This window comes from Nicotiana tabacum, chromosome 8, assembly GCF_000715075.1.
Source record: "Nicotiana tabacum cultivar K326 chromosome 8, ASM71507v2, whole genome shotgun sequence".
Lineage (NCBI taxonomy): Eukaryota > Viridiplantae > Streptophyta > Magnoliopsida > Solanales > Solanaceae > Nicotiana > Nicotiana tabacum.
Window position 1 is genome coordinate 40,922,110 of NC_134087.1, and position 9,255 is coordinate 40,931,364.

The 9,255-nt window shown below is 36.1% G+C and overlaps 1 pseudogene; it reads left to right on the plus strand.

Annotated features, from left to right (window-relative positions):
* Window positions 1–229: 229 nt before the first annotated feature.
* Window positions 230–1,165, plus strand: LOC107800273 (mitogen-activated protein kinase kinase kinase 20-like; annotated as a pseudogene).
* Window positions 1,166–9,255: the final 8,090 nt, after the last annotated feature.

Sequence of the window (9,255 nt, forward strand, 5' to 3'; positions counted from 1 at the left end):
TAAAAATAACTGTTCAGAATACTTAAAGAAATATCGGAAATAACTCTTAATTTATTCGGAATGAAGAAATTAAGTTTCCTAATAATATTAGTTTCCCTTTTTTCATAGGAAAACAAATATGTACTCCAATCTTGAATAGGAGACGGAATGGAATTAAATCGCGGAATAGGGTAACAAAATAGGAAATAAAATTTTTAAGTAACAAATACTTACAGCTATGTTACACTACACAGTAGACGACTATTCACAAATTTATTATTCTGACAGAGAAATTGCAGCAAAAACCTAGTTTAATCTAATGACGAAAGAAGTAGAAGTAGAAGTTAAGTGGAAGAGAGGGAGAATGTTGGGAAAAAGAGGGTTTGGCTTTGTTTCTTTAGCTTCCATTGATAATACTACTGATTACGCTGGTACTGTTCGAATTCCATCACCGATTGCTGTAAAATCTTGCATGTTAAGTCGATCACAGTCACTTCAAGATGAAAGGGAATTCCTTCGGATGTTTGAAGACTCTGCTTACGTTATTCCGTGATTTGGTGTTAAAGTCACGTTAGAAGACATTATACTCCTCTACAACTTATTGTTAGAATATGCCTCTAGTGGAAGTTTGGTTGATCGGTTGAATTGTTCAGGTAAAGGAATGCCAGAGATTGAAGTTAAAAAACACACCAAAAATGTCATTTTAGGTCTCAGTCGCATTCACGGCGCGGGAATCGTTCACTGTGATATAAAGCCTCATAATGTTCTACTTGTTACTCCTACTGATAATACAACAGAGATTGACAAGATCACTGATTTCAGGCTTGCTATGACTTTGGAACAGAGCTGGACGCAAAAGCAGGGATTGGGAGGAACTAAAAGGTATATGGCACCTGAATCCGTGCTTAAGCAGGTGTACGGTCCTGAGGTTGATATATGGGTTCTTGGTTGTACTGTGGACGAGTTGATCAATGGGAAACCCCTCTGGGAATTATCCAATTCTGATGCTAAAACTAATGATGTGTTACGCCAGATTGGGTATGAGGAACCAAATTTTGAGAATGCAAAACTGTCAGCTGAGGCAAAAGATTTTGTGAGATGTTGTCTGGTCAAGAATCCGAGTTCACATTGGACAGCCGACATGCTGTTGAATCATTCCTTTTTGAAATTAGCCGAAAATGTCTAGCCTGCAGTAATAATAGGCTAGATTTATGTAATTTGGCGATTGTTTATGCCCCAGCTTAATTATGTTTCAATGTTATAATATAGTTAAATGATGAAAAACGGGCTCTAATTGTGAATGTCACACATTGCATGAGTGAGGAGCTTGTATGAGGCCTTAAAGCTGTGATTGGAGCTACATTGAAGCAAGAAAATAAACCCCTAGGAGCTGAGTATGCAAGAAGACTAGAAAAATAATAATTAAAATGAAGGCCTGGACTAGCGCGATCGTGCTAGACCAGATGGTCGAGGCAGAATGTTAGGGCATTAGCGTGACCATTAGCGCCCACTAGCACGGCCGCGCTAGCCCAGTTCCGGAATATTAATTTTCAGGGGTAAATTTGGAATTCTGGGGGAAAAATCACTTAACCTATAGAAGGTCAAGCTCGCCCAAGGAGGGATTATGCAGCTTTTGATAGCTTAGTGCAAGAAAAGGAGAGGCAAGAGGCAACGAGGAGGATTCAACATCAAGTTCTTCATTTCTTCCTTTTGTTTTTATGATTTGTGATGAATTTGATTATTGTAGTGATGAACACTAGTAGGAGTAGCTAAATATTCAGTCTAAGGTTTGATGGAACCTATTGAAGTATGAACTTCTTGATTATGTTAATATAGTTTGCCATTTTAATCTCTATTTGTTCAACTACATACTTGTTGTAGTTAATTGACAGGAACCTCAATTAGCTGTGCCTATTTAATGTGCCTAACTCGGGAGAGAGTGCATATTTAGGTAATTGTTGAACAACACCACTCCCAAAATATATGAGGGATCAATAATTGCGGGTTTAAAGGCGGGGTTATGAATAACGAAGCCTTGGGTGCAATCTAAAGTGAGCTGTAATAAACAAAGCCAGCTAGCGTATCTAGAGAGAGTGCGTCTAGTAAATTATCATGATTACTCGGGAGAGATTTACGGTAAGAGGAGTGCTCATGATTTATAGAGATGATTTGGTGATTCTATATTAAGCATAACCGGAAGGGATTCCATCAATAGGGGAAATCATAGCCTTAGAACCTTCTCTTAATTTTTACAACTAAATCATAGTTAGTTTTAAGCTGTTTAATTACATTCATTCTTAGTTAGTAGAGATACCATCAATTGTTATTGACAACGTTTGGAAAGTTGATTCCGTAGAGTTTAGTACGTTTAACGAAAGTAATTGATAGGTTAATTTCTTGTGGGATCGACTCTGGGCTAAATACTCAGATTATATTTGCAATGTCCGCGTGTCCTTTTTATAAGGCATAGTTGGGCGTGATCATGCAACAAAGACAAGGAAGCAGCAAAGTGGTTACTTGTGCCTTTTGCGTAGACCCCATCGAAAAACAGCATTCAAGACACAGCCACACATTCGCGATTTGATTGTAGAATATTGATGCAGAGTCTGAAGAAACAAGAGGCTAGAACTCGTGGAACGCTTACCTGACAATATTAGATAGATAGATTGATTATAGAACATTGGTTTGTAATATATGTAAATTAAGAACTACGTGAGGGCTTGATCCCCTCTTAAGTATTTGTTCGTGGGGGTACGTAGGCAGTCTGTGACCGAGATGATCTCAGGTGCAGCCCTTTTTAGTTAAAAAAATATATACTGTTTATGTTTATGGTTTATTAACACTCCTTAGAAAGAAAGTTGACTTGTTGTATGTGTATTTTGGCCATTGATGACTAGCATCAGCATTGTAATACATGCCCCGATAAATTGATTGAGGAACTCTATTCTATTTCATTGTTCAATGTGCAATGCTAGTCCAATTTCAAACTGTAAGCTCTATTGCAGATTCATGAATTCGTGCTTCGTCTAGTGAAAATCAGAAACTTGCATGAAACATTCTGAAGCATGTCTTTTGTTCATCATTGGATTTTTGTCATATTGTCTTTTTGAGCATCTATTTTTCAGGCAAAAAATGGAAGCTAGTAGTGCAATATACATGATTCTCTAATTGAGTTTCGTTAATATGATTCATCTGCTAGGTTTCGATATATCTTCTTCTCTGCAATTTGGGCGTTTCCAAATTTCTGCGCTGCACCTTTTGGTTAACCATTTTAGATGTTGGATGTTCTATATTCTTGCAATCATTGTAGGAGCTTCTAATAATAACAAGAATGATGATGAAAAATACAGAAAACTGTGGCTGATTTTTCCTTTTGACCATTCAGCCCCTCTCATGTAGTCAATCTTATCGAAGAAGAATCAAATATTTAAGAGAAAATTGAAGGAGTTGCTTCTTGAAATACTTAAGACAAAAAAGAATAAAGAAAAGTTTCCGGATAGGAGAAAGTGGCAGTCAAGCCAAGAATATATAGTCAAGGGCTTATGGAGTTAAAAGAATGACATTGTCACAAGTCCAGTGGACTAGTCTTCGCAGAGTTCTCTGATATTGTATACGTGAAGAAGAGCATGTGTTTATCGATGAGGATAGCCTAACATGAATTTCAATTTCTTTCTCTTTGGTTTAAACTATTAAAATATTACTAATAATCAACTTACATAACTCTGGATCTTGATAAAAAGTTTGTTAGATTGGCAGAGACCATTGTCACCATTGCAGGTGCTGCTCAAGGCTTTCTTTATCTTCAGAACATAAAATGTAGTTTATGTGTTCGCTTCATTTGAACTCTTTAGAGGTTATTTTCATGTTTTAAGACTTGAACATGCATGATTCATTCATCTGTAAGTTTTTTCTGACGATTGCACCCTTTAGCAATAAGTTCCTGTTGATAGTGCCAGCCAAAGGTTGAGAACATGGGCGGATTTAGGGGGCGGAAGGGGGTCGCCGGAAAAATACACTGAACATATAAGGCAAAATCTGTTATGTATCTCTATATATTGTATTTTGAATCCCCTGACTAGGGGTGTTCATGGTTCGGTTTGGATCGGTTTTTCCTTAAAAAGAAACCAAACCAAGTAAGTCGGTTTTTCAAATATTAGAACCAAACCAAACCAATTAAATCGGTTTTTTCTCGATTCGGTTTATGTCGGGTTATGTCGATTTTTCGGTTTTTTCGGTTATTTGTCGGTTTTTTCTTAAATATAAGACATATACTACCAAACACATATTTCGGCGACCATATTTTCAACGTAACACTATCAAATCAATTGTCATTTGAGAAATCTATTATTTACTAAAATATATTAGTGATGAATAATTTAAGGACTCAATTAAAAATATATTTGTTTAACATGAAATGGATTCTTACACTTAACAAAAGAAAACTACCAATCAAACTAGAATATAAAGGTAAAGAACTGTACTAAAAGTGCAAATGATTAACATTCACCATAATATTTTTGAAACTTTGTATAAAAATATACATATATATAGGTGTAATAATAAATTTGAAATAGCTACTCCTAGAGTCGGTTTGGTTCGGGTTTTTTCGGTTATATTTTGATTAAAACCAAACCCAAACCAAATTTGATCGGTTTTTAAAATTCAAAACCAAAACCAAACCAAACCAAACCAAAAAGTATCGGTTTTTTGATCGGTTTGGTTTGGTTTTCGGTTTGGTTCGATTTTTCGGGTTTTTATGAATACCCCTACCCTTGACTTAACTAAAATGCATAGACTAATGGTCAAGAGGGTTCAAAAGCTTTGTTAGGTCACTAGTTCAATTCCCTTTAGCGACAATCTCTTCTAATATTATAATTTTTTCTCTTTTGAACTCTCTTATCGGAATTTTTTGAACCCCCTTATGGGAAATCCTGCCTCCGCCACTGGTTGAGAATATTAGATATTCTTTAACACCATGCAAGTTGAAAATTGAAAGCTGTAAATCAGGTTAATTTTCAGAAATGCACTATTCCATCCGTAAAACATGATTTCAATTGCCTACTATTTACCTGCTATACAATCTATATTGAGCTCTCATTTACAACAAGATGATAATTGTGACTTAACAAACAAGAAGCTGCTGGTTTTCCCAATCTTGGTGCAATGAATTAGCTGAACAACAACATGAACATATTGAGAGGAGCAATGTATTGTGTAGATCTCCAGCAGCTACACCTTTCTTGATCAGTGAAATGATGAAATTCATGGCGATTGAATTACATGGTAACATAATAGGGCAGCTACTTGGCAGCCCAAACTCTTCTTCTGACATGTCTAAAAGTTGATTAATGACCTCATTTTCAAGATAAGCCAAAGGAAGCGCAAATCGCCGTTGCTCAGTTATGTATACTACAAAATGGCCTTTTTCAGCTATAGAGGATGAAGATGTACTACAACTGTCTACATCACTGTTGTTACTTGGAAGTGAAATCCTCTTTCTCTGTGTGGTCGCGTATTACTGCCATCTCCTGGCCATCTTGATGAGTTTCTTACTACTTCGTATTGTCGTTTCTCTAGAAGAACGGAAACAAGAAAGTGAACTAAAAATAAAGAAACTTTTGATGGATAAATTGATATACAAGAGGTTGGAGATTGCTTTGAGTTGGAGCTGAAGTTTTTGCCACTAACCACCTAAGGTAAAGTCGTGTGCTGATGCCTGTTGGCAAATAATGATATGGGACCTTAGTTTGTGGTAGATGCAAATTTGGTAGGGCAAAAGATGATAAGTTTCTTCCTTCAGTTTGCTCAACAACAGAATGGACATATCTGCTATAATATGAGGTCCTTCTATTGAGACTTCTCATCAATGTCTAGTATTTTGAGACCTTCAAATGAAGTATTAATTACTCATTAATATATTATATTTTGCTGGTAAAAGGCAAAACCATGTTATGCTGCCTTCCTTATCAGGTTGATTAGGATCTCCTTAATAAGTTAGTTAGTTTCCAGATTTGGGATTTCTTTCTGTAGCCTTAATGTAGTTAATTAATTGGTAGATTTCTTTGGTCAAGAGGAAGATATTCACTACAAATCAGTGTTTTAAAAGGCATTTTTGGGGCAAGCCCTGGGGCGAGCTTCGAGACAATGGTGTAGGGCGAAAGTCTCAAGAGGCGTATGCCTAGCAATTTGGGGTATATGCCCAGGCGTTCGGAGCGTACGCCGGGGCGTTTGAGGCGCATTTGTAGTGAGGCGTAAGCCCCAGAGACTTTTTCAAATTAAAATAAAATTTGTTGAATAACTACTTCATATAATACCCAAATTTTCAAAAGTGAGGTTGTAATTACTCAAAAATTTTAAAAAAGGAATTGAATTGTATTAAATTTAAATGTCAATACCTTTTTTATTGATTGAAGCCCTAATGGTCTTTCCTAATTCTTTATCTTGTCTGCTAGTCTGCCAATATCTTCCAATAGCAATGAATATTCAATTTTTTATACAAATACGAAGAGAACTCCATTCTCCTTCATAGTAGCAAGTTCAAAGTTCAAATTGCATCTTAGTCATCATTTTTGTTCCTCCATATAGAAAAACTTTATTTTTTTCGACTCAAGTTACTTGTGCTTGTAAGTAGCATATAATAGATTGTTTTGACTAGTTTTTCGTGGGGGATGGAGAGCGCGCGCGCGCGCACACACACACACATAGACACACACACACACACACACACACACACACACACACACACACACACACATATATATATATATATCACATATTTATAGTTTTCTTCAACTTTTATGAAATTTTACCTATAATTATATTATTTTTTAAAATATTAAAAGTTAAATACTCATGGGGCTTATGCCTCGCTGAGGCATATGTAACACGTCTTGCCTTACACCTACACCTTTTAAAACAGGGCGATCTGCACAGATAGCCACTAACCGCTCATGTCTTTATTTTAAAGCTAGTGTTTTAAATGTCTTTAGTCTTTAGCTACTGGTTTAATAAACTTTAACTGCTCGGACGAAAATACCCTTCTGCTCATGTCCTTAACTTAAGGACTTCAGGACTACATGTCCTTAACTTTTGAACTTGAAACTCTAAGTTCAGGACTTCAGGACTACATGTCTTTAACTTTTGAACTTGGAACTCTAAGTTCAGGACTTCAAGGTTACATGTCCTTAACTTTTGAACTTGGAACTCAAATTTCAAGACCAAGCGTCCTTAACTTTTGAACTTGTAAGTCAAAGTTAAGGACCTATTGTCCTTAACTTTTGAACTTGTAATTGTAAGTTAAGTACTGCTTGTCCTTAACTTTTGAACGTGTAACTGTAAGTTAAGGACTGTCTGTCCTTAACTTTTGAACTTTAAACTCAAAGTTAAGGACAGACAGTCCTTAAGTTTTGAACTTGAAACAATAACTTAAGGACTGTCTGTCCTTAAGTTTTGAACTTGAAACTATAAGTTAAGGACTGTCTGTCCTTAACTTTTGAACCTGAAACTCAAAGTTAAGGACAACAAGTCCTTAAGTTTTGAACTTGAAACAATAACTTAAATACTGACTGTCCTTAAGTTTTGAACTTGAAACTATAAGTTAAGGACTGTCTGTCCTTATCTTTTGAACCTGCATGTCAAATTTAAGGACTGTCTGTCCTTAACTTTTAAACCTGCATGTCAAACTTAAAGACTCATGTCCTTAACTTTTAATCTTTGAACTCAAAAGAAACAAAAACAAGGTAAGAAGAAAGAAATTACTGTACGTAATTGAGACATCTGCTCAAAAATTCAGAACTTGAAAATTTTGATGATGCAAAAGGAACTACTGTACGTATTGGTAAAAGAAATAGTGAAGCAAAATCAGAAGGATCTCGTGATGGACCTGGTTATGTCCTAGTAATTGGGGCTACTAATGGACCCGATGCTATTGACCAAGCATGGAGGAGGCCTACCGTGAAATCACTGTCACACCTCCTTTTTACGCACCCGCGGGGGTGCAAGGGAGTTTTTTCCAATTAAAGGACAATCGAAACGGGATTTGTTTATTTATTTCAGAGTCGCCACTTGGGAGGTTTTAGGGTGTCCCAAGTCACCAATTTTAATCCCGAATCGAGGAAAAGAATGACTCTATATTATAGTCTGCGTACCAGAAATCTGGATAAGGAATTCTGTTAACCCGGGAGAAGGTGTTAGGCATTCCCGAGTTCCGTGGTTCTAGCACGGTCGCTCAACTGTTATATTCGACTTGATTATTTGATTTAATACAAGTGTGAACTTATGTGCAAAATTTAACTTTTAACCGCTTTTATCATTTACTGCTTTTATCAAGAATTGCAACGTTGTGAAAATGTATCTCGAACCGCGTTACAATCAATGTACCCATGGTCGTCGACACACTTTGACTCCGTTGAGATTTGGATTTGGGTCACATCAATGTGCACCCGAGTTTAAGGAAATTAAATTATTAAAGGCGCACCTAAAGCGACTAGCGTATTTATTTTGGGTAAGACCGTGGAATTTTACTAAACGGTCCATCCCGAAGTCTAAACAATTTTTAAAGCAAATATTTACTGAGGGCCCCGCAAATTTGTATTTTATTGGGCGAGGCTCATCTCATTCTTATTTTTTAAAATGAATTTGCAACGTCATGGACACGCATCTCGAACCACGTCACAATCAATGTACCCGTGATTAGAAACACATTTCGACTCCGTTGAGAATTGGATTTGGGTCACATAAATGTGCACCCGAGTTTAGGAAGGTAAGATTTATTAAGGCGCGTCTTAAAGAGTCTAACGTATTGTTATTTTAGGAAGAGGCCGTGAAGGTTCATTAAACGGCCAAATCCAAAGTCTAGTCAATGGTTATGTATTTTATTGAGGGCCCCGGCGGTTTGTGATTTATTTGGCGATGCTCGTCTCATTTTTATTTTAAAAAGGATAAACCTATAGCGACTACATTTTTCTATTAAGTTTGTCTCTAAAATAAAAGAAAAATCTCCTAATTATTTACATGCTGAAAAACGCAACTTATTAGTTATTAAGTTACGGCTAATGTGAGCGGAAAATTGCGATCGCGTTTGTACAAGGAAAAACTGCTTTCATTCCACATTTTATTATTTGCTAGAACATGAGATAAATACACAATAATATCAAAACAGATTAACTATTCTTCGATTAATGTAAACTAACATTATTAGATGAAGAAATCATACATATGCAGCCTCATTACTCATTAATTAATCGACTACATTTTTATACAAAGAAAGGAAAATTA